The sequence below is a fragment of the Aplidium turbinatum genome, chromosome 5 (genome assembly GCF_918807975.1).
Source record: "Aplidium turbinatum chromosome 5, kaAplTurb1.1, whole genome shotgun sequence".
NCBI lineage: Eukaryota > Metazoa > Chordata > Ascidiacea > Aplousobranchia > Polyclinidae > Aplidium > Aplidium turbinatum.
Genome location: NC_137476.1, coordinates 18,201,721 through 18,227,534, shown reverse-complemented (window position 1 = coordinate 18,227,534; position 25,814 = coordinate 18,201,721). Strand labels below are relative to the sequence as shown.

At 39.4% G+C, this 25,814-nt stretch overlaps 1 long non-coding RNA gene across 1 annotated transcript; it reads left to right on the top strand.

Moving 5' to 3' along the window:
- Positions 1 to 232: 232 nt before the first annotated feature.
- On the top strand, positions 233 to 4,549 carry LOC145770999 (uncharacterized). Its single transcript, XR_014289181.1, has 4 exons — positions 233 to 417; positions 863 to 990; positions 2,352 to 2,425; positions 4,337 to 4,549. It is a non-coding gene; the product is annotated as an uncharacterized LOC145770999 (long non-coding RNA).
- The last annotated feature ends 21,265 nt before the right edge of the window (positions 4,550 to 25,814 follow it).

Here is a 25,814-nt window from a genome sequence, read left to right as displayed (position 1 = left end):
GGTCGAGTGTAACGAGGATTGATCGATGAACAACACCATCCATGCCTCAGAACACGAAAGCGTTGTTTGTATGTTGTAAATTCTTTTCGCTGACCAAGTTTTTTTGTGCAGTAGGCTACTTGTTTTGTTTAGTTTAGTTCCAATGGCAGAGCTAGAGGTAGTCATATAATGCAGAGAAAAGCACGATTTAAAATGAAGTTACAGTATGTTATTTGTTTATTTCACAGCAAAACTTTGTATGAAACCTATTGTAATGATATTGTTTTGTTTGTCGCTGTGACTTCATCGTGGATTATTATTAACAACTAGTGAACTGAGTTGTTTACACATGAATTTCCCCTTGAAGTAGAATATTGGAATCACCTACATAATTGCGTTACTGTAGATGATCTGCACCCTTGGATACGAAATAGTTTGGTAAGTAACATTGTGACTTTATTTAAGTACCGTGCTATATTGTCAAACTAATTAAACCAAAATTATTGACTTTTCTGTTTATCTAGTATTTTGTGTATATATGCTGTAACACCAGTCTAAACTGCAACAACAAAAAACATGTAGGTCGTAGCAGATTATATATTATGTAATCTGTGTATTTTTGTTTACCCTGTTGTGACCTAACCTTGGCAGTATTTGGTTTTATAAGTTGGGACAAAAAACATTTCGTTCAGTGCAAATTTCAGCTCTAGAAATCAGTCTTTGTTACGTTAATTCAATATTCACAATTACGTTGATTTAATGTAGCAACGTCTGACTTTTCAGTTGAGTCTTCATACAAAGAAAGTATCGTATCATGTTTTTACATTCAATATACGCTCTGCATCATATACGATAAAGTATCGCATTGCTATATCATTGACAGTTGATCGTTGAGGCAGCTCAACTTGAAGAAGAGCGATGTAAGCTACCAAGAGGTGTCCCTTGCCTACCAACGAGTGTTGGAGATCAATAACTTCCTAAATGAACTGGCTAAAATAATTGGCCTTAGTGGTAAGTTTAAAACAGTGTGATATATATATAATATATGGTTTAAAGCAGGGGTTCCCAAGCTTTTTACGATCTCGTACCACTTGGACGCTGTGTACTGCCAATCGTACCACTCCTTGAAGGAGAACTAATTTGATCGAATCATATTTCATTCAGAATAATAATATTGGCCTACTAAAATAACACTAAAGCACCACAACTAAATGTAATGAGATTTTTGTTTTTTGGTTACTGTCCACCAATTGGTCGATACCCGGTGTAAATTTGCTAACAGCGCATCGAAAGTCATTTCCGGGCGCACCTAGTCGGTTTCGATTTTTTGACTTGATGTTCACCATGACTGAAAATCCCTGCTCACATTCCCACGTGGAAGGGAAAATCAGTAGCTGTGGAACAGCGTGGGAAGCTAATGTTGAATATGAAGAGGCCATACTGAGCCAGAAGTTTATTGGAGAGCATTCCTTGTAACTGTTATTGAACATTTAATTCCTATCTATTTTTAACTTACAACTAGCATTATTGAACGCAATTTGTAGCTAAAGCTATAAAACAGTAGATGATATCTATCAAAAGCAATCATTTCACATAATTAACGCCCACTATTCAACAGTATTGTACGACTTTTCAAAGCAACTGTGCTCCTTGTTGACAATTGACATGACCTGTATTTTGAAGGTCGTAATGTTACAAAACAACAGGAATAGAGACGTAACAATAAGAATATGCTTCGGGAATTTTTTTTGTAAACAAACTTAGATACACAAAATATAAAGCTGTTAATCCACATTTTTGTGAAAAAAAAAAACGGAAGCTACCCGCGTACCACCTGAAAAACCTTCGCGTACCACTAGTGGTACGCGTACCACAGGTTGGGAACCCCTGGTTTAAAGGTATTGAAATAGAGCAGCCATATTATTACAGTTACCTGGACCTTTTGGTGAGATAGCCCAATGTCTAGTCTCTAGTTTTGTCATTTGACCAGCAATAATGTATATATTTACTGTTGCGTAAGAAGCAGGTAAACCACGAACCCATACCGGTAACTCTTTATTTAATTTGATTAAATAGGTGAAGCAACTTACATTGCATAGAATTGTCTGATAATATTTAGCGTGAGAATATTTAATATTTTCTGGCAACTTGTCATGTTTTGCACGATAGTTTTCTTGTGTCTACTGTCCTACGTACATATAAAAGCAAAGAGAAAGTAACTGGCCACTCTCCTTTCGTTAGTGCCGAAGGCCTAGTGTGATGACAACCTTACTGTATCTTCTCATTCCCAAAACTTAGTAACCGAGTTTGGCACCGCATTTACCTTATCTATTATGCACATTGCACAGCTCATAGTTATTTTGTATTTGCAGATCGCTGGAGAACTCTGCTGTGCTTACCACTTGCATTCAAAGAGCGAATGCAGCACTTTGTGATAATTGGCGCTGTAAGTCATCAGTCTACCGCTAGCTACATTTGATTACAATTACATTTGTTACTTAAACAGTTTGATGCTGTTACCTCGCAGTGTCCGTATGCAATGCATGTAAGAACTGTGTAAGGTAGGAGGCACTGCTTCACCTATTAGAATGTATCAAAATAAAAAAATGATGATCATCGTAGAATGTGGATGACTGTCTTGCAAAACATTAGTGAGAGTTATATCTCATTTTATATCCCACATTCACATTAAGCGCTTGCTTGATGAAAGAAAATTCGTCGGAAAAATGCCTCACAACTCATTACTCACACCTAGTGGTCAAAATTCATAAGCCTTATATCAGCGGAATGTCAACTTTATTTTCTTCGCAATAGTGCACTCTCCAAGACAGAGCGTTAAAAAAGAGGTGAGATCACGGGCTCTGGGTCCACTGACGTCACAAATAAAAGAGAGATAAACTTTTTTCCAGTTTTTTTGCTTATGAATATGCGCATGGTTTTTATCAGGGCTCTGGAATAGGAGTTTCAAAAAAAAGGCCGACTGCAACTCCGGCTGCATACAAAACGATAAACAATAAAAATTTTGTTTGCAATTTTAAATTGCTTGCAATGAGATAAATAAGACCAAGCTTCTATTACTTACAACAACACAACTTTAATGCACAACGTTTCATAAAACCACTGATTATTATTTTTTTTGTATTCTTTTTGAATAATGCAAAAACCAATCTGGCGGCCCTAAAAATCCTTACAACACTGCAGCTGGAGTTAGCCAGTTATAAATCGAGGAGTCGAAGTCGTATATTTTTTGCCCAACTCCACAGCTCTCGTTTTGACACATTAAAGCTTTGGATATTTTAAAACAATTTTATTTGAGCAAAATCAAATTCCAAGAAACGTGGTGAGAAGCAAAACCACATAAAAGAATAAAAACTGAAACGAACCAATAATTTAAAGCAGCTTTAGGATTATTTAAAAAAAAAAGCAATTTATTTTTATGTTTTTTTATTTCTTTGTCTTAGTTTCGTTTCGAAATCCGGCAATGTTGCAATTCGAAGTGTTCGGTTTGCCATATTTTCGAGAAACGTAAGTGCGTTTGAAAACAAAACCGTGTCATGACGAATTTTTTTTTTTTTTTTTATGCACAAAAAAGTGTTCATGTTGAAGGAGTTTTTTTAACCATAAAAAGACATAACTAAGCAACGAGACAACATTTAACATTTTGAAAACAACAACGACACAACAATCGTTCGCGGCTATGCAATATGCATCTAGTAGTCTTTATCAGGCCTTTACAACACCTTATACCTTGAATAGGAAATACTAAAGATTAGGCAAAAATATGCAGGAGAACACAAAACTATAGTCTAATGATTAGACTCCAATCTAAACAATTGAGAAACTGCTTTATCTTGCACACATACAAAATGAGAACTAAAGTTACAGCTCTTAAAAAAAAACGTTTTGTTAGCGATTTGAGAAAAAGTTTTCTCTGCCTATAAAACGTTGAATGGTAGTTTTATCAACTATTTCTGGAAACTTCCTTGGTTTCGTATTATCTGTATTTTGCCTAATTGAAGATGAAATTTAAAATGAAATGCAGATGAGATGATCAAAATTGAATTGTATTGAATAAATATTTTATTAATCAGATCATAAACAGTCTGTTATTTTTCAAGGGTCGCATTTCGCTGCTGAATGCTTCATTGGCCTGCCATTTTTATATTGTTACGAAATTGTTAACCTTGCCATAATTCTGTATAGCTTATTTGTGTGCCATAGGGATGGTAGTGTTCCACAACAACAGAATTCGTTAGCATCATATAAATCTATACCTATTCAAGTATAATCAGTTTTACCATAGGCCTATAACTCTTATAAGGTTGATTCAATGCTAATGTTACATCTTGTATTACAGGATGACAGTTTCAGCTTGACAAAAGTCACAACTCCTTATCCCAATCTCCAGTCAAGCACATCCGAGGGATTTTCTCTATACGTGCACAAGCAACTGCGATGCCACATCGAGGAGCCTGAAACTGCACTGCTTCTGCTTTTGTACACGTATTGGATATTTGATATTAACTTTCCCCAAGAAGTCGCCGAAATGCTACACCTGTGCAAGCTTTAATAAATCAGTTTTGAATAACAATTTGGTAGTGCTGGTGAAAAAATTAAAATCACAACGGCTTTGCGTTTGTCTTTCTGCAATTCCTGCCCGAATATCAACTTTGTGCTCATCCAAACAGGCCCAGATATCACATTGAGAAAAACTGAAAGTGAATAAACTGTTGTTGTATTGTTTATTTGATTGCATTATGGATTAGCCCATATTATAAAATCCGATTTGGTGTTCCGCGACATTATTTTAATGCATAAAGTGTTCCGTGGCTCAAAGAAGGTTGAAAAACATTTGTACAACGAACACTTTTTACGCAACCTGGCGGATAGGGAGGCAGAAAGTGCAACAAAAAAAAATACAGGAACGCGAATTAATACGATAAAAAAACGGTCTGAATTGTAGAGGGGACATTTCCAACTCAAGCAAAAGAAATAAGGTAAAAATTAGGACCATTCTAAAGGGTGGAAATTTAGACAGCTTGAGAGTAAATGCTACTGAGGTGGAAATTTCCACCTCAAATGAAGGGTGGAATTTTATACCTTTTGTGGTGGAAAAATCCACCCTATAAGTGTATAGGCCTAGGGTGCAAATTTCCACAGTTTAGGGTGGATTTAGCTGGGGGTGGAAATTTTCACCATTGCTCAAGGGTGGAAATATCCACCATTTTTGGTGGAAAAATCCACCCTACAACAGCATAGGGTGGGAAACAGAGACCACCCCTAGGGATGGAAATTTATATACCTTTTACTTAACAGTGTAAGCAGTTCAATAAAATTGGGCTTACGTATTGAAGAGTCCAAAATGTGAAAAAAGTACTTGGTCATATCGGCCACGAAACCAAATCTACTCAGCCGAAATCCAGCCAAGAGATCTGCCAGAGGATTTAACAAATCAGGACGCGAAAACATTACCTCATTAACACAAGTTCCTCGAAATTCAGACTTGCCATCGTAAACAATGCGCTTTTTTAATTGTGACGTAACAAAGTATGGTAAATACCATTCAAATCCCTTGACATTTCCTGCTTCACCAGGACGCTCAATATAGCCATTAGATTTAAGATCTTTCATGGTGTCAGTAAGGAAATCACGAAGTTCAGGTTGTTTTAAAGCTTTCTTTCTTAAAGCAGCAGCTCTATCTGACGCCAACACAAAATTGTTAGGTAGATCAATATCTTCCTTCAACGGAACAGGTATCTCAAATCGACCATCTTTCAACTCAATATTCGGTTCGACAAGTTCTCTAGCCAAAATATCATTGCGAGACAATTCACAGGTTTCATTTTGCAAAGTCAAATCCTGAATGACTTTATTCAGGTCTGCTATTTCCATATCACGAGACTCAATTTTACGCTGAAAGCCAGAGATGACATCCGACTCTGAAGACGTCTGCACTCTGCACACTTTAGCAACGCTTTCAACTAAGGGTGACTTACCACCACAAGCCAACCAACCGAGAGGAGTGAGTAAAGCATGTGGTTCACTACGATTTTCACCAACACGTTCTTCTTTTGTCCACATCAAATAAGCGTTGTCATTGCCAATCAGTACATCTACAGTACTACAATCATTCAAATGAAACATATTCACGTCATGAAAATGACGGAAACCACTTAAATCTTGTTTATGGGGTAAAGTTTTAACATCGTCAGCCCAAGCTGGGTTAACCACCGAGGTTATATCACAAAACAGTTCATCTGTCTCTAACGACTGGATGTTGAGTTTTACAAGGTCAGCACAAGTAGGTTTCTGACCAGCCAGAGTATCCATTTTAAACGACGCTTTATCATACGGTTTAAGACCAAGTTCGCACACCAAGTCACTCGAAACAAAGGTCAACTGCGAACCAGGATCATGCTGACAATACACCAACTTCGATTTGCCAGTCATTGGATTCAAAACACGAGCAGCAGTAACGCGGTTAAAGGCTGCTTTAACATTTCCAATCTTAACATTACGGACAGGAACTCTGGCATCAGCATCATCTTTACCGATCGAATCCAGAGAATCACGTGACGTCACATAAAAATCATGCAGAAGAAAAAAGTGTTTCCTATCGCTGGTAGGTCCACAATTACAACAGTTATTTGCATGAACGCAATCCCTAACCATATGTTGGCGCAAACAATTCAAGCATTTGCCAGCTTTCACAATGACATCTCTCCGACCTTTAGGTGTCAAGCGCAAAAATTCTTTACAATTAGACAAAAAATGATATTCAACTTGACCACGTGACGAACAACAAATACATGCCGGCAGGTCTTTTCGTCTAGCCTCACCACCGCGCGGTGCGCCAACAGCAGTCGAGTACTGCGAACTTCCTGACATGACATTATCATGGGGTTTTACAGACGTCTGCCTAACCGGACATGAAGGCAATTTTCCTTTGCCAAACTTTTTAAAATGCTGCGACTCCCCAGAATCGCCCATTAGCATAATGCTAAAATCGGTCGACTCGCGCGTTTCCTCCCGTACTACAAAATCAAACAAACTCTGAAAGGTAGGTTCCTCAGTGTTACCATACTGATCACCTAAAAAGTCAAGATAACGCTGCTTAGCGTCAAACGGGAGTCGCTTAGCCAAATCCAAAACAAAACGTCCTTCTAATTTATCACGCTGACCATAAGCTTTCGCGTAAAGCAAACACTGCGACAATTCATCTTTAAACTCTTTCAAATCACTGGAAGAGATAGAAGTCAATTTGCTACCATAGCGATACTTTCTAATTTCTGGTTCTGCGAAAAGACCTCCACGAACTCCAAAACGTTGGGACAAGCGAGCTAACGACATTTCTATCCTGTCTTCCTCTGACAAGCCAGGAGTGTCGGAAACCAAATTAGCAATCGTTTGTGCAGCTGTTCTAACACAAGCTGCTTGCAACAAAGTCAAACGAGTTCCCTTAAAGGGCGAAGCTGCCATCAAGGCCATAACACGATTTTTAAAGAAGACAAATGGCATATTATTACCATCGTAACCAATCAAGGCCGCCTTATCGAAGAACGTCCTACTATTTTGGTATTCAAAAAAGCAATCCTGCTGTTGAGAACTCGATTTAGCGGGAGAAGACAAGCTATATCCCTTAAGGGGCTGAGTGGGCTCAGTCACATGTACAGCCCGATCACGATCCTCAAACACGTTAAAATCAGGAGACAGGATACGCCTCTCACAACCACCCAAATTACGTGTAGCTGGGCGATCAGCAACTAGCGGCGCAGAAAACTTTGAAGGGGGCAAAGCATTACTGCTAATGGCGGCCCCGTGACCTGTACGCTCTGGGGGAGGAGTTCGGTTGTAATTTGCAGACCTTGGCTCTACAGCCTTCGGAAGACCCTTAGCCGCGGCCCTGAGACCTCCTGAAACAGCTTGAAAAGATGTAGATTGTACTGGTCCACTTACAGATTGAACAGGCGTCTGGAAAAGGTTATGTAAATTAAACTGTGATTGATGTTCACTTCTGGAATGCCTAGAAGATCCCTTCTTAGAGCTACGCCGGGAGCCCACCTCTGATCGATATTCAGCTAATGCCACTTCCTTACGTTGTTTAGCCCTCAACTGAGCGTCTTTGAGTGCGAACTCAGCAGCTCTCGCTTCGGCTTTCGCGGCAGCCTCAGTTCGTACGGCCTCAGCTCTCGCTGCGGCCTCAGCAGCTCTCGCTTCGGCCTCAGCTTTCGCGGCAGCCTCAGCTCGTATGGCCTCAGCTCTCGCGGCAGCCTCAGTTCGTATGGCCTCAGCTCTCATGGCAGCCTCAGCAGCTCTCGCTTCGGCTTCGGCTTGTATCTGGAGCTCCTCTCGTCTTAGCTGTAAGTTAATTTGTGCCACTATCCGTGACGAGCTCTCAGACATCCTAGTGCTTACATTTGAGGCGCTATCCTCAGGATGTATGTCAGCATCCAACCTATCTGAGAACTCACTTTCTTTTTGTTCGAAGTTATTTTTTAACGAGTTAAATTCGGGATCTACCCTATCACGAAGTTCTGCTAAGATTGCAGAGTTAAAAATTTTACTCAAGAGAGCATGGAAATGCCGTAATTCCTCTTCTAAAGTAGATAAGTTAGATCGAAAAATTAACAGTTCCTGCTTATCACTCAAAGAACCTAGGGCCACAGAAAGTTTCCCAATTTGAGTCAAAATATCCCGTCTAAGATGCCGGGCCTCTCGAACTGACTTAGCCTCATCGTTAATGGGTCCCTCCCCAGAATGGCCTGCCCGACCGCAAAGAACATCATCACGCTTAAACTCAGTCGAGTCTACGGCGGTCGAGTCCCTGTCACCGCCGAGTGTAGACATATTAAATGTTAAGGCTAAATTTAACAATTAAAAAATTAAGTTACACAAACACACAAAATTACAGTAGTTATAAAAAACTTAACTGCAAAGACCGTAAAAATACAAAAAAGAATTTAAATGCACGATACCGTAGCTGTACGAGTATGTGAAGTCCAAACGTCCACAAAACTTGCTTGGATTCTTCCACTTGAATCTTCAAGCACAGATGGATTGCCTTTAATCTTCTTTCTTGCCAATAAATGTCAAAGTTATTTTTCTTCTGTACCAAACTGAGAAGAAACGTCTTTACTTTTTAGCTTAAAGTTCTTCAGTTGCCTACCGAGAAGAAATATCTTTAATTTTCTTTGCTTCTTTAGACTACCAACCAATAAGATCTTCTTTTATTATTTCTTTGCTTTTGTAGCCTACCCACCAACAACTTCGTCTTTTTTTTTTTTGCTTTTAAGTGCTTCTGTGCCAAACACTAGACAGAGAATCGTCTTTTATTTTTTATGGTCACAGCGGTAAACCATAATCTCTTCTTGGGAAAATTTTAACATAAAGTTCCCGAATCCGTTCGTCTGTATATAATGACCGAAGAAACACACACTTGAACTTCTTTTCAAACAGTGTATTTCTGTAAAATTAGCCCGCGGCTACCGAAAACGAGGGGGTGCAACGCCTTACACCACTGAAAAACTGTCACTACAGAACAGATTACTTGGATAAAAGACGGAACTTTTGTCCAGCTAGCAAGCACTAAGCCAACAGTTAAATGTGCGGCCAACTTTCAAACAATCATTTTACGAATGACCAGAATAGATAGCAATATCTCAAATTCACGTATGCAGTACTGTGACGCAATAATGAAAGACAATTATGAAGTCATTCCAACAGGTGTTTAAAGCTGATGTAATCCAAGTTTCATGTTTAAACAGGTTTAAACAGGTCTGACACAAGTCTATGAACGATGGTGCAATTTTGGCACATTTTCTAGCAACTTCCATGACATAATATTCAGTAGACTTGAACGGTTTTTATATGACGTTTGATTAGGTGAACCATTGTCTGGAACAGACAGTTTTATTTTCTGTTACCTTTTTTTTCGATTAGTTTAGATGGAAAAATACACAATCTTTAGGAAATTACGCATGTGTTAAAATGGTTCACTTGTTAGGAAGGAAAACGTGTTTGGCATGATATTGGATTGCTACAGAGACACCCCAAATTTGAGCTAAATTGAAACTGGGGGTACCAACTGCAGTTCAAATTTAAGGAGATAAAAACGGTAAGACACAAAATCGCAGCACACAATAGGTATGTTGAGTGTTTGTGATAATAATGTGATGTTGTGTTTGTGGTATCGTGTCGCGACGTGAATCTTGCGTTGTTCTACCGCCTTCCGAAAAAGAATGTTAAGTTTTTGCCTTGTAGAAGAGTCCACCGTGTAGAAAAATTCATTGTTTTGTTTGTGAGCGCCGTTGCAAACCGTAGTAGGCATTCATTGCGCTAGAGAGCCTGCACCACCTCACAATCTCAAAAATCTGAAGAAGAGCTTTAGTAGTTGCGATCCCTAAGCCTCACAAGCCACCAGAGGACACAAGGGGTTATCATCCGATATCCCTCCTCTGTGTTCCTTTCAAGATTCTCGAAAGACTGATCTATGCCCGCGTCAACCCAATCATCGACCCGCTCCTTCCAAAAGAGCAAGCTGGGTTTCGGCGCAGAAAATCTACCGTAGATCAGGTCACACTCTTAACCCAAGACATCGAGGATTGCTTTGAGGCAAAAAAGAAGGCCGGCGTTGTCTTTCTAGATCTTACAGCTTCCTATGACACCGTATGGCATCGCGGCCTTACTTGCAAGCTGCTTCGCCTGCTTCCTGACCGACACATGGTTCATATGATTATGGAACTTGTCAGGAATCGAAGCCGCACCCTCACCACCGGTAGCTGACAGCGAAGCAGACTGAGACGCCTGAAAAACGGCGTCCCATAGGGATCGGTCCTGGCTCCACTTCTTTTCAACATCTACACCCACGACCTGCCAACTACGGTCTCCGCAAAATACGCTTATGCGGACGACCTGGCAATTCTCCACTCCACAAAGTCGTGGGAAAATCTAGAAGACACCTTGAGCCCGGGCATGAAAATTCTTTTAGCTTATCTCCAGAACTGGCTACTGAAACTCAGCAAAACCAAAACTGTGGCACTGGCAGCAGCTTTCCACCTCCACAATCGGGAAACTGATCGTGAGCTACACGTCCAGAACAACGAAAAATCTCTGTCTTTCTGCCCCGAACCGAGATATCTTGGGGTGACACTGGACAGACCGCTCACATACCGCCACCATTTGGTGTCACTGCGCAAGAAACTCACATCCCGCTCTGCCCTACTCAAGCCCCTGGCAGGCTCTAGCTGGGCAGCGAAGGCTGACACATTGTGTATAGCAGCCTTAGCCCTTGTCTATTCTTCATCAGAGTACTATGCACCTGTTTGGTGCTGCAGTGCTCACTGCCGTAAACAGCGCCCTGTGCACAGTGACTGGATGCCTGCGTCCCACACCATTGGATAATCTTCCCATTCTCGCTGGCATCCAACCCGCTGGGCTTCGTCGCGAAGAAGCCACTCTGTCCCTCGGTCGACGGGCACTGAAGCCTTACCACCTTCTCCACCACAAGATCTCTGCTCTCCCAAACGAGCACCCCCGTCGACTGAAATCAAGACACCCATTCGTGCCAGCCGCTCAACTTCTTATCAACGAAGCTGATGTACAAGACATCTCTGCGGCTACTTGAGCGGACTACAAATGAAAGTCAACCGTCACCAGACTCTATTCGTTCTTCCCAGACGCTGACACACGCCCCATCGGCCTAACACTACCAAGACAGGCATGGGTGCGCCCCAACCGTCTTCGTACGGGCGTCGGACTTTTCCGCTCAACCATGCACCAATCGGGAATGGCCTCTTCCTCCTGTGAATGTTGTGCCGAGGAACAGACCGCAGACCACATCATCAATGACTGTTCCATCTTCAAGCCACTTAACGGAGTGGAAGGTCTGCGAGTCATGGATGATGAAACCAAAGACTGGCTGCTCTCTAGTAGCCTTCCAGTGTAGTCCGGGACCATCGTGAATCTGGGGTGGTAAAAGAATTAAACCCTCGGCCCCAGAGGCACAAGACGACGACGACGATTGTTTGTATGACTCTTTCTGTTGAAAAGGAGACTATGCCTATTGGCTTGATGAAAATGTAGCCTTCTCTTGCTTTTTTTTGCTAGAGGTCCTAGCCATCATAGAGATCATTGACGTCATCACAGCATTCGTTGGCATTCGGCTTTTGCACTCGTTGTGAGGCGCTAGAGAGTCGAGTGCAGGTGGCTCTGAAGGGTAGGCACTTTAACATGCAGATATCCAATCCAGCACGAACCAATCATAAGCTACGCCGTTTGTGACGTCATCAAGGTTGCGTTTAGAAAGAACAAAGGAAAAACGCAAATTCTAGCTAAATTAAGTCATTGCTTTGCCATCGGTTGGCTTGGCGCAGAGGGTTAGGGCGGTGGTAGACTAGTCATTTCATTGACGGGGGTTTGATTCTCACCACTGCTATAGCTCTTTTTTCTTCTGTAATTACCGAACAAAGTTCAAAGTAATAATCAAGTCTCTGTCTGAATGCTGGAATGGTCACAATTGGACAGACAACGTAACATCTGATTGGTTCGTGGTGGATTGGATATCTGCATGTTAAAGTGCCTACCGCTCTGAAGCACTTTTTTCGTTTCACGCCGCAGTAACGCAGAACACGTGCTTCTATTGTTGTTCATGATGAATGATTTCTGAAAAAGGCAAAGCTATTTTAATTACAAATTTAACATTGAAATATTGAGCTCTGTGTATTGAGCGACTGGATTTATAAGCCGACCTGTACAAAATGGAAAAGTGAGAAAACAATGTGGATAACACAAATATAAAACAAAAGAAATTACACGTCCATAGGCTTGTAGCCTACTACCATTTACAAAATCGTAAATGTTCATATAATGGTCTGAACAGTCGTTCAACAGCTGCAAATACAACACAAAAATAAAAAAGAGAGATAATTCAAAACCATGCTGCTGTTTCGTGGGCATATGCATGCGTGCCCAAATATAGATTAGTAACATGCCATGCTAACCGTTATGTACGTGCGTTTGCATGCCACTCTCTCAATTTCAGTCATTTTCAACCATACATAGTCTAATGAGGTTAGCTTTGCGCTTATGCGTTTGCTTGACGAAACGATGTTTTACTTTAAATTCGTCGATGCTGATAAGGCTGCTGAGTATGATCATTATAATTGATTGATTGATTGAATCTTTATCCTCGGACTGGGAAAGCTTCTTGCAGATCGAGCTTAATCCTTGGCAGTTTCGCATACTTGTAGAGGCTTTGAATAACTGACGCAGGCCCGGTCACCGAGACTGCCAGAGTGAGGTTTCCGATTGTTGAAGTCATGTTGCCGGGGAATTATTCCATCCATTAGATGCCGCTGAATGGAGAGCAGTTCTTAACGTGCGTTGCTCAAGCGCACACCTCGAGAGTCGAACCAGCGCCGCTTGATCTTGAAGCTTCTTCGTTCCAGAAGTGACGCGCTAACTAACTGAGCTATCGAGCTATATGGTTATGCTAAAATCTCGTTTACCTTGGAGTAATACTGATTCGTGCTCTAAGTCTCATCTACAAAAAGCACAATCAATTCAATTTTATTTGTCATTGCTGGCTCGAACATGTAAAGAACGATAAAGTAAACAGGTTTCCCGAAGTTTTTACTTCTTTACATTGAAATTAACACTAGAAACAATATCTTGAGGAATTTTACCAACTCTGGGTTGAGCGCCAACCCACAAACACTCAGAATGAAGGCATTGGCTCTGTGCTACTTTAAGATAGAATCTGCATGCCATATTTGGAACAGGTCATGACACTCAATGAAACTCAACTCGGCACTCAACCATTTTTGTCGCCTTATTGCTAGAAGTCTGAAAACCACAAATAGCCTGCCAACAAGCTTTACCTGCTTTCTGGTATTGCACCACTACACATAAAAAGCAATGTTAAAAGTCAAGCTGAAAGGCTAAAGCAAACATGTGATAAAAGACACCTCTCTATAGACAAACTCAATCAATCAATCAATGGTATATTTGTCAGAAATAGTAATATAACTTACATAGTGCAAAAGTTGCACATGTTCTCACACTGACAGGGAAACAACTAGACGACCCTGTGGTCCACTATAGTCAGTAGTCAATTGCCATCCTCCACTGCTACACATACCCGATTCAAATCAAGAAAAAGCTTCCAAACACGCGTTCAAACACTAATCTCAAAAAAAAAAAAAAAAAAAAAAAAACAAGGCTAAAGCAATGAAAACAACAATTCTAAAATGACCCATCATACGCGGAAATGAAGGTTCCACCGTCAGAGATCCTCTCCCAGGCGCAAACGTCCCTTCGGCAAAGTAGAAAACATTGAATCGACTCCGAACCGGTGTTGGCGTATTAAACTTGCAATGGTGAACTGGGGCTACAACACCAGCCCAGTTCCATGTTCTGTGGCACCAAGGTCCAAACAACGGACCATCTTTTTGTGTCCCCTCAGCTTACCCAGTGCACCAAGTGGGACCTTTCAATATACATCTCAGTCGCAAAAGAATGTATCGATCTGGGGGTATAGCAACCAAATATAGAAGACACAATGGAAGAAGAAGTCTTAATGATTTGAATAGCTCAGTTGGTTCGCGTGTGACTTCGTAAGCGAAAAAGCTTCAATACCAAGCAGCGCCGGTTCAACTCTCGAGGCATAGCCGTACGAGACCAAACCATTTTGGGGGGGCAGAACGTAAATTTTCCCAAATGTGCACGCTTTTATAGAAATTGCCCAAATATAATGTATGCGGTGTATGATTACAGTGAAAAACTAGCATAATAAGACCACCAGCAGTGGCGTAGCCAGGAATTTTGAAAGGGGGGGGGTTAACGGCGTGTTTCGCTTATGGCGACACCCAGCAGTGGGGGTCTGGGGGGCCTCCCCCAGAAAATTTTGAAAAATTACTTTGAATTTGGTGCATTCTGAGAGTATTTTCAACAAAAATGTGGGTATGAATATTCCTGTAAAATGGTGCTGTCCGGTGGCATAGCAAAAGGATAAGATCATGTTTTCTTCGGCATTTTTCGGAAATAAAGCTACAAGTCTCTATGTTTTCTTGTTGCTAATTCCTGGCTGAGATATTTGAATGATTGGTAATGGCAAAACTCGCTCTTTGCATGTTTCATTTAAAATAAGGCAAATTTTGTTTTAGAAGCATAGACTGAAAGCATCATTCTCAATATCGTGACGTCACACGCTTGCCAAAGAGGGGAGGTGCAACCCCAACCCACACCCCTTGGCTACGCCACTGATCACCAGCTAGCTAGAATTTCTTACCAAAAGAATCAAGATAGAACAACTGAATTCATCTTTGAAGATACCTTGCTTGTGCATTGCTCGATGCTTCTGCACTTTGGCATGGTAGGTAGGAGTAATAAATATTGTTTTACACACAACAAATATAAAACAACCCCACTTAAATATTCAGTTGAGATGTCATAAAAGACTCAGAAAAATAAACATTGCAGAAAACCGGCTCAGGGTGACCATGCGGATTCAGAAAACAAGTACATAACAATAGAGAAATTATAATTAAATGCAATAAAACACAAACATACTACTTCAAATAAACTTTGTTCAATTAATTAAAGTAGTTTTGATGATACGAATTTTAGTACAAAAAATAAAAAGGTCTGGCAGCACTACTTCTAAAAATATAGTTGGGCTAGGCTAGGTAATTTGATGACAAAAATAACTAATATATTCTAAGGTTGCATACAGACGGTGACGTAGGATTTAAAGAACCCAATTAGTCTAACGGTTCATATTGACATTGATTCAACGTCTAAATATTGAATAATATTCAATCGTCGGATTTGCAGAAGGCGTCGTTGGATTTTCAAAAAATCGCCGAATAGGGAACTCCCGAATAGGGAACCACCTTAACATTACTTTTAACAGGTATAACATTTTTTTGTTCAATGTTGTGGTGTTGCATAGCTACAGGTATGTCTGTTTATGGTTGAAAAAGTACTGTAACCTCTCCACCCGAATTGTTTTATAAAAGTATTCACCAGATTTATATAAATACATATATTTTTTATAGTTGCCCAGAATCAAGATGATGCATTTATAGGGCTCGGGTTCCAAATAGCGACTGTCAGAACAGCGACTGTCAATAGAGCGACTACACGACAGCGATTCATTTAAAACAGCGACTGTCAATAGAGCGACTACACGACAGCGATTCATTTAAAACAGCGACTGTCAATAGAGCGACTACACGACAGCGATTCATGAAAAACAGCGACTGCCACAACAGCGACCTCACTTCTTTTATTAAATCCAAGGCTTACGCGCACACGCACTCTTTCACCCCTCCACACATACCTTCCATCCCCCACACCTCTCTACAGACGTATGCACGCACAAATAGGCAAACACTGCGTAGTGAAAGATTGAAACCAAAAGGGACTTTAAAACAACATTTTATTTGGACTATCCATAGAAGTCACATGATTTAAAAAGAAATAGGCTAGTCAAGCCAAACAACAGAAAGTCGTCAAGCCTTGCAATAAAATTCAGGGTCTAGAAAAAGATTGAAACCAAAAGGGACTTTAAAACAACCAAAAGTCTTGCAATAAAAATCAAGCCACGTTTATTTCTAAATTGTGAGCAAGGGCTCGAAGGAACTGCCGCAGATCATACTGGCCTCGATTTTGCTGTACAACAGTGATTCGTGTGTTCATTGTCACGTATCTTTTCATTCGCTGAGTCAGGTCTCTGCCTTGTAGTAGCTGGGTTCGGTTTGGTTCGGTTTAAAGTGTTAAGTCGCTATCATAACAGTCGCTGTTTTAATGCAGTCGCCATTATGACAGTCGCTGTTTTGACAGTCGCTCACTTCATTACGTCGCTATTATGAAGTCGCCATTATGACAGTCGCTGTTTTGACAGTCGCTATCCGGCCTGGATGCCCATTTATAGATATTATGAAAAAAATTAAAGACTTTGTAAATTTTTATGCGAGGCAACTGCATCATGCCAATTTGGGCAGTTTTATAAATAGATTATGATCAGATAATTTCATATTTTTTGTTGCCCAAATCTAAATGATACAGTTATGTAAATGGGAAAAATTAATGAATTTGTTCATTTTGGGGAAACTGCCTCACGGTAATTTCAGGGGTCCCACTCGGCATAAAATCATAAAAAATCATAAAATTTTGCTTGATTTGGAAAAAATCATAAAATAGCATAAAATATAGACACAATCATAAAAAATCATAAAATTGAGTTGTAATGGAGAACTGAACATGTAAAAATCAAAAAAATTAATATAGTGTAATGTGTAACAATTCCAACCATGATAACAGCATAATTATTTGTGTAACGATTGTGTTGAATGCATTGATTTAGGACAGGGGTGGGGAACCTGCGGCCCGCGGGCCAAATGCGGCCCGCGTGACTGTTCCATGTGGCCCGCGTCAATATTTCTTTACCCAAAATATATTGAAACAACAGCTCAAAAAAGAGTAGGCTAGGCTCTGCATTCTCGGTATATTGCGAATGGCCTTCTATGACTAGTTAATCCATCATAGAAGGCAATTTGTAACAACAATGTGACCAGTTATTGTTAATCGGTCAGTTATGCCATTCGTGAAAAGTGTTTTGCAGAGTAGCCTACTTCTCAAATTAGCAAAATTTTACGTTGTATAATGGCTTCTGCAAAGAAAAGAAAGATTAGTGATGAAGGCACAATGTTCCAGAAAGATTGGACAAACTTGTACTTTGTTGAAGTAGCCTAAGTGGCAAACCTGTGTGCATTGTTTGTGGTAAATCTGTAGCAGCAAAGAAAAAATCACATTTAGAGCGTCATTATGACTCCTGCTATTTGAAACAGCTAGCAGGGCAGGCGAGGCAGGATAAGATTAATATCCTTAGAAGAGAGTTACAAGCGCAGCAAAGCACTTTGTCAAGGTAGGCTACTGCAAACAGGATGAAGATATTGTCAGAACGAGTTATGAAGTTACCATACTGAACTGATAGCAAAGAAGCTGAAACCACATGCAGATGGAGAATTCCTGAAAGAATGCACTGTCACCGCTGTCAAGCTACTAGCTAAAATTTCGAAATTTTTAGTGGCCCGCCTGTGTTATTTCTCATTTTTATGTGGCCCGCAATACTAAAAAGGTTCCCCACCCCTGATTTAGGATAACATGTGGTTGCGTAATCAAGTCCAGTGTTGCCTGTGGAGCTGGAATGAGAAAAGGAGCGTAACTAGATACTTTCAGTGCATGTTTTAAACGTCATTAGACATAGACAAGTAGACGCTGACAAGATTTCAAGACATTGCAGTTATTGTGGGAGAATGGTGAAAGGATAATTTGACAGCAATGTTTTGGGAAAAAGCGTAGGGCTAGGCAAGGAAACTATTGAGGCCATTTGCAAGCAATGTGTTACTCAGGCGAAATTCATGGCGGAAATTCATGGCCTTAAATCTTGAGTGGGACCTCTGACATTACTTCCTGTAGTTTTTGCCTTAGCAAAAAACTTCAAGTCAAACATTGCATCTACCCAAAGATACAAAAGGATTTAAGAAGCATTAAAGGATCCTTTGATGGAAGCTTATATTTCATTTGTATCATTTGCTTCTGGTGACTTTGAACGGTTTTTAGTCCTATTCCAATATGAAGAGCCACTGATTCACATTTTTTACTCAGCAATGTGCTATCTGATCACAGCTTTGCTTAGTAAATTTATCAACAAAAAAAACAACATATCATCCACAGAGTCAGAACATCTTGTGCTTGATGTCACAAACAAAGAACTTCAGAAGCCCTTGAACTTGATTGATGCTGGAATATGAGCAAAAATTTTACTCAGTGATATTGCAGTCCTTACTGAAGCCGACAAGAAAAAATTTAAATCAGACTGTCTAAACTTTTTTGTGGTTGCTACAAGTTACCTTTTACACCATTTGCCATTGCATTCATCTGTTCTTAAACAGGCACAATTTTTGCACCCAGAAAAAAGAAATGTTGGAACTACAACTTCTACTGTCAATCCATTGGACAGTCTCCAATTGCATTAAAAAGTGTCGTGCAAGTGCTTTTGCAATTGATGTATCTGTTTCAAGAGAAGAACTTTATGATAAGGCAAGACTGCAGTGGTTGCGGTATCAATCTAAGGATATTCTAGATGAGTTTTACAAAAAGACTGATCTTGAAAGTAACAAATACAGTATACTACACCAATTCCCAAGCTTCTTACTGGACTCAAGCACAAATCAAATATGGTTTAACAGTAACACCCCTACCAAAAGTGTCTTCCTACAAGAGAATTGACTATTATTAGACAAAAATTGGAGGCCTGTTTGATGATGCTGGGATAAAAAATATCCGCAACTATTTAGTCTGGCAAAATGTTTTCTAACATTAAGTCACGGTAATGCCAGTCCTGAAAGAGGTTTTTCCATTAATACACATTTGATTGATTCACATAGAAGTTCTCTTAAAGGAATCACAATTGTTTCACTGAGGATGGTGAAAGATGAACTAAATCAGTATGATGATGAGGTAAACTTTCCCATTAACCGTTTGAGTAATGTTACCAGAAAGTTGGTTTACATGAAAGTTGCCATCTGATCACGGCTTTGCTTAGTAAATTCATCAAAAAAAAAGAACGTATCATCCACAGAGTCAGAACATCTTTTGGTTGATGTCACAAACAAAGAACTTCAGAAGTCGTTGAACTTGATTGATGCTGGAACATGAGCAAAAGTTTTACTCAGTGATGTTGCGGTCCTCAGTGAAGTTGACAAGAAGAAATTTAAATCAGACTGTCTAAACTTTTTTGTGGTTGCTACAAGTTACTTTTCACATCAGTTGAGTATTGTTACTAAAAAGTTGGTTTATATGAGCCATGCAAGAAAGATCAAGCCACAACAAATACTGATTAACAGGTCTGTTCCAAAGGAATTATGATAAATTGGATTTCCGCAGAACCTAGAAGTACTGGTTATTCCCAATGTCTTTGCAAGTCTGTTGTTGCGTTGATTTGATTTTTAAAGTGCAGCTTGCTCTGAACTGAGCTAAACAATTTAACCACATTTAAATAATGTAAAGTATAACAAGCTTACAGTAGGCTATATTATGTTTTCTACTTCCACTCAAAAGCTGTACCGTAGCCTATGTTTGCTTTTACGTAATGACTTGCATTGATTGTTTTTCCGTAATCGCTTTTTATCCTTAAACTGTGAAAATAAATACTTTAAAAAAATTAAATGTAACAAAACATCGAGCTCTGATGTAAAATCATAAAAAAATCATAAAATTTTGATGAAAAATCATAAAAAAATCATAAAATAACCAAAAAAATCATAAAATTTTTGACTTTTTTGGCATAAAATCATAAAAAAAATAGGAACATCTTGAGTGGGACCCCTGTAATTTGGACAGAACTTTGCATAAATAGACTAATCAGTTTCATCAAATAATTTCATGTTTTCAGCTGCCCAAATCAACACGATGCATTTGTGAAAATTAATAAAATTAGCTGTATAGCAAATTTTGCGTTTTGATTTGGGCAGTTTCACAAAAGTATTAGAGACATACTTTGGTGGTTGCCCAAATTGGCATGATGCAGTTGGTTAAATGCATTTCGTACCGTACTACAGTTTGATCACCATGCAATACAATACATCAATACGGGTGTGCCAAATGAAAATTTTGCTGCACATTTCTTGAGCAAATAAGAGGCTGTACTTAGTTTGATAGGTAAAAGATATTAATTTATAGTTTTTCTTAATTCATGCAATTTTGTAGCTTTTCATATAGCAATTTTTGCCCGAATAATTGCAAAATTTTGCCCGAATTCGCGACGTTTTGAAACAACAGGGGGGGCGGCTGCCCCCCTGGCTCGTACGGCTATGTCTCGAGGTGTGCGCTTAAGCAACGCACGTTAAGGACTGCTCTCCATTCAGCGGCACCTAGTGAATGGAATAATTCTTCGGCAACAACACTTCAATAATCGGAAAACTTCACTCTGTCAATCTCGGTAACCGGCCCTGCGTCAAAAGCCTCTACAAGAATGCGAAGCTACCAGGAATAACCTATCAAGGCTTGGTCAGTCCGAGGATAAAGATTCAAAACCAAACCAAAAGACGTTATTAAAAACAACACATAATTTTTTTTGTATTTGCAAAGATGTAGGCTAGTAAATTTGATTCTTGTAGACTAGAGCATTCCTTCACTCTTTCATTTTTTGATTTGTGGAAAATGGTTGTTAGACTAAATTTGATACTAAACGTGAAGCTATGCGTTCGATTTTCTCTTGGATTAGTTTACAACTTTCATTTTTATAACCTTTATTTTATATGCCCTGCACTTTTGATGAGTGGTTTCCATCAAGTCTACATGACACATTATAAATTTTGTTAAAAGTTTTTTCATTGAAATTAAATCAACATCACAATGTAGGGTAGTTCGGGGCAAGACTAGTCACATTTTGGTATTATTGTGTATATCTTCACATAAAGTTATAAATGTCTCAATTTTTAGTGTTAAACAGTTATATTAAGGCTTCTTTAAACAAGATAGCGAAAAAAAAGTGAAATTTATTTTTTAACTTATTTTAATACAACATCATTTTTACGACAGATTCAAATGATTGGTTCTCCCCCTAAGTAAGGGTAAAACAGGTCAGTGTTTTTTTGATGATAGAAAGATTATATTTACACATAGAAAGTGCAGTTACACATACAAAGTATACTACTGCAGCACATTTGTTCAGAACAGACATCAGCAAGCATGCTGGATTCCATTTCATGACATTATTTGTTCAATTGCTGTGCCGAGTATCCATGGTTCTTCTGGACGACAAAACAAACTGAGCAAGGAAGATTATGACAAAATTTGCCATTTTGTTCAATGACAATGAGGTCCACATGGTACATTACTGTTGTCAAATGTTAGAACAATTGCTTTGTGAACAATTGATAGAAACACAATCAAAAATACACTTCAAATGTTTTCTAGTATAGTTCAATATTGTTAGGCTACATTTTTTTAAATCTTTCTTTTGTGATTTTTTGGGATTTTGTCCGAACTTTGATGCAAACTTTCTATAAGAAAATAGTGAGAACTATTGATCAATTTTGCATGGTAGACTTACCATATCTTAGTGAATTAGTGGACAAAATTTCAGTGCAAATTGTCACTGGGGTCATGGGTAACCAAGATATTAAAAGGACCCCACTTTTTACTTTTTTTATTTTGACCCACGTTTCACATTAAGTAGCCTACCTCCCGAACCCTTTAATATTTTGTACTGATATTTTATCAATTCATAGAGCCTTTTGTAAACAACATTTTTACCAAATTTCAGCCAAAACCAATCAAATATGGGGTCTTGGCGAGGTTTTAAAATTTTGGAAAATCTTAGCCGAGAGCTGGAAGCGGCCAATTTTGGATGTCTATGACCTTTGACCTTTTAGAGTGACAATGTGAACGATGTTGTTTTTTCAATATTTGGCAGAAGTAGCCTACTATCACCTTTAAAAAATTTGAGTTGTTACCTAATTTGGTTTAGCAGTAATAGGGCCTCAAACATGGCTAAAAAATCGTGCCCCCTTGGCATACCCCCTCCCAAACTAAATGCTTCATAACTCTGGTGTCTCTCGATAAATTTCACTCAAATTTTGCAGGTGTTCATCATATAGGATAGTGAAAACGTGTATAAAATTTAAAGAAAATCGAAGAGGTTGAATTTTTTAACTGTGTGAATTGCCACGGAATGGCCCTACAAGGGTAGGCTATGTTGCATGACACAAAATTTTGTAAATCTTAGCTCACTCACACACTAGGATTTTATGTTTGATGTAATAGGCAAATAATACCCTATGAACCAGGTAAGCTTACATGACAGTTTGGTTAAAGAATTTAGTATTTTCACCAATTTAGGCCAAAGTTTTGCACAGCACTTTATGACTGACTTGTGTTGCCCCAACCAAAATAGCCATGACTGAACAAAAAGAAATACCCAATAAAACTAATTTCCAAGGAAGAACTACAAGATGAGTAGTTTTGAGACAAAGTACAATAATTGTAATTTGGTTTAATTAACAATTTTCATAGTGTAATGCTCTGTCTTGTCTAAACCACAAAAAAAAGTTAGTCCAAAATATGAAGGTAAAATTTTACACCAACTTACGTTTCGCAGCCAAGACAGCAAGCAAAAACGGCACAGCAGTTGCTGTTGTCACATCACAAAGGAACCACTAGGTGCACTAAGGCATTTTTTGAGTGTATTAGCACAGTCTCTATATTACCATAGATATCATATATAGATATGCAACTCAGTGGTGCGTAACGATGTTTGAAGGCTAACAGCGTAGCTATGGCTGTATGCATTGACTTCAAACTTAGCACAGCAAAACAACTTTATTTTTAATATATTTTTTTGGTTTTTGTTTAAATAAAACTTTCTTCGTTTTCAAGTTGACGTATGGATTGCTTGTGATGACGTCACATTTTCGTTCCGCATGGACTGCTTTATGGAGATTCTGGCGATTGAAAACAAATCACAGTCAAAGAGGGTACCTCTAAATACCCATTGTCAGGCATTGTCGGGCATTGTCAGGCATTGTCGGATTTTTGGGGGGTTGTGGAGCATTTTCAGGGGTTGTCGAACATTTTCAGGGGTTTCAGGTATTGTAGAGTAGGCTAACTACTTTCAGGCATTTGTTGGGAATTTCTAGGCATTGTGTAGGATTTCCAGGCATTGTCGATCATTATCAGTGGTTTACAGGCTTGTGAAGCATTGTCGAACATTTTCAGGCATTATCGAACATATTCAGGGATTGTCGAGCATTTTCAGGGGTTGTCAGGCATTGTAGAGTAGCTACTTTCAGGCATTGTTGGGAATTTCCAGGCATTGTCTAGGATTTCCAGGCATTGTCGATCAATATCAGTGTTTGACAGGTTTGGTAGTCATTATGGAACATTTTCAGGAATTGTCGAACATTTTCAGGGATTGTCGAGCATTTTCAGGGGTTGTCAGGCATTGTAGAGTAGCTACTTTCAAACATTTGTTGGGAATTTCCAGGCATTGTCTAGGATTTCCAGGCATTGTCGATCAATATCAGTGTTTGACAGGTTTGGTAGTCATTATGGAACATTTTCAGGGATTGTCGAGCATTTTCAGGGGTTGTCAGGCATTGTAGAGTAGCTACTTTCAGACATTTGTTGGGAATTTCCAGGCATTGTCTAAGATTTCCAGGCATTATCGATCAATATCAGTGTTTGACAGGTTTGGTAGTCATTATGGAACATTTTTAGGCATTGTCGAGCATTTTCAGGGGTTGTCAGGCATTGTAGAGTAGCTACTTTCAGGCATTGTTGGGAATTTCCAGGCATTGTTGATCATTATTAGTGGTTGACGGGTTTGTCAGGCATTGTCGAACATTTTCAGGGGTTGTCTAGCATTGACAATCCCTGAAAATGCTCGACAACCCCTGAAAATGTTCGACAATCCCTGAAAATGTTCGACAATGCCTGAAAATGTTCCATAATGACTACCAAACCTGTCAACCACTGATATTGATCGACAATGCTTGGAAATCCTAGACAATGCCTGGAAATTCCCAACAATGCCTGAAAGTAGCTACTCTACTGATACAGTTAGTAACGTTTATTGTGCGTTATGGTCATTGCCTAGTGCATTGCACCGGGTCACGTGCACTTGATTACGTCGTGCCGCCCTGTGGCTGTGAGTAGTTGGTAATTACGGCAGCAGGACTTCTTGGTAGCCACACAATGATTTGCCCTTAGTTCATTCTAGCTCTACTCGTGTTGAGACCTCTTTTCAATTCCTTTACGTTTACCTACAAGCGTAACAGTGGTGTCAGAAGTAAAATAGAATCTACGTTGCAGTTTTCTGAAGTGAGAAGTTATTACATTGTCGCAGTGGTTTCTGCACAAATTAGTCATGGAAGAAACAGTCAAAGCAATGCTAGCCACAATGGAGAAACAGCAGGAACAGTTTTTATCAACGTTAAATGACATTAGTCGAATGCAAACCAACGAATCAGCGCCAAAGTTTGAAAGTTTCAACCAGGATAAGGAAAAATGGAAACAGTATATGCAAAGGTTCTTACATCACATGGACATTTACAATGTTGCAACTGATGACAAGAAAAAGGCATGTTTGTTATCCTGGGTTGGACCCGAGACGTATAGCTTGATTGAGAATCTTTTTGGTGACAAAAACGTACGTGATAAATCGTTCAACCAAATTTCAGATAAGTTAGCATCGCATTTTAAAGAAACCATTCATGTTCAAGCAGCGCGCCATAGTTTTTACAACTGTAAATTACAAGTGGGTCAGTCTTATAAAGATTGGACAGCAACTTTACGAGGGCTTGCTCAAAATTGTGAGTTTATATGCAAAAGTGAGCAGTGCAATCATCTCAGCTATGTGGACGAGCAGATTAGAGATGTATTGTATTAAACACCCCACACCCTGAAGTCAGGCGTCAATGTTTAACGAATTTAAATTTTTCACTTGATGATGTTCTCAACAAAGCTGAAGTTTATATCAGAACTGTGCAAACTGATAACATCCTAAGAGGGGAAGAAACATCAGATGAAGTTGTCGTTAATAAGATTTCCGCAACCTACATGAAGAGAAAGACGCCCTCAGTTGGTTCCACGAATCAAGGTCGCAAGGCGTGGAAGTCATGTCAGGATTGTTTTTCTAAACATTCTAAGGGTGAATGTCCGTTCAAAAGTTACGTGTGTTACACGTGCGGAAAAAAGGGCACATCAAATCTGTGTGCCAGGCAAAGGGGTTACAACGCCAGCAGAAAGACCGAGTAGAAGCTATAGGC